The sequence below is a fragment of the Sinocyclocheilus grahami genome, unplaced genomic scaffold (genome assembly GCF_001515645.1).
Source record: "Sinocyclocheilus grahami isolate Dianchi unplaced genomic scaffold, SAMN03320097.WGS_v1.1 scaffold91.1, whole genome shotgun sequence".
Classification (NCBI taxonomy): domain Eukaryota; kingdom Metazoa; phylum Chordata; class Actinopteri; order Cypriniformes; family Cyprinidae; genus Sinocyclocheilus; species Sinocyclocheilus grahami.
In genome coordinates this window covers 2,403,473-2,404,764 of record NW_015505270.1, presented here as the reverse complement: position 1 = coordinate 2,404,764, position 1,292 = coordinate 2,403,473, and positions in this window count along the sequence as shown.

Genomic DNA, 1,292 nt, shown 5'->3' with positions numbered 1-1,292 from the left:
TAAAATAAATTAAATAAATAAATTAAATGCCTATAGACTGCCAATACATTTCATGGTTACACTTTATTTTAAGGTGTTCTTGTTACAGTGTTAATATACAATTAATTACTGGGCAATATTGGTTAAAGGGGTCATATGATGTTGCTAAAAAGAACATTATTTTGTGTATTTTGTGTAATGAAATGTGTTTATGCGGTTTAAGGTTAAAAAACACATTATTTCCCACATACTGTACATTATTGTTTCTTACCATACTGTGATGCCCTGTCCGGCCAGAGGCCTAGAGTGAGCGGAGGCCGGCTTGAGTGAGCGGTGGTGGGTGGGCTTGAGTGAGCGGTGGCGGGCAGACTAGAGTGAGCTGCAGCTGGCGGGCTTGCTTCAACCACATGTGACGACCCCGGGCTGAACTCCGCTTCGTCCACGGTGAAAGTCGATCCGGCAATCCATAGCGCAAAGTTTAAGTATTTCCTCAGCAACCAGCACGGATCAGCTCTAGGCATGATGAAGCGGATATCCTCCTCTTTTGGAAGACCAAACAAAGTAGTTTCGCTTTCACAACGAAACACACAACGTCTTCACGACATGGCAGCGGCGGCAACAACAATACTACATCGAGAATAAAAGTTATGCCTTCTTTCTTTGCGTGAACATTTGGGCGGCGTTATGCAAATCTTCCCACATAGTGATGTAGACATGTGGGGGCGTGTTAGAATGAGCCGTTTTAGGGGGGCGTGGCTCTTAACTCTTAACTTTTATAAAGAATATCTCTTTGGATTTGAGACTTTAGTTTTTGCAAATTTACAGATCTTCTTTATGCACCAAGAGCTTGTAACACTCCAAAGAGAAAGGAAACATTTTAATTGCATCATATGACCCCTTTAACAACTTGTTAAGAATAGGGTTTGGTTTAGGGTTTCTTGCTGGCAATTATGCATAATTTACTCTTATTACTAGAGTACGTACATGCAACATGTGTGACAAGAAATAAAGTCTTATCGGTTTTATTGTTTTTTTTCTCTTTTCCCATGACCAAAACGTTCAGTTATAAAATATTACATATAAAATATTTTAGTTTATCCATAATAAAGACATGAATTACTTCATTGATTTTTTTTTACACAAATTACAACTGTGACATAATTTCCACATTGCCCAACTTTTTATTTTATTTTATTAATTTTGTAATTAATTAATTAATTTTTGTAGTAGTGATGGTTCACCAAAACACACACACACACACACACACACACACACACACACACACATATATATATATATATATATATATATAT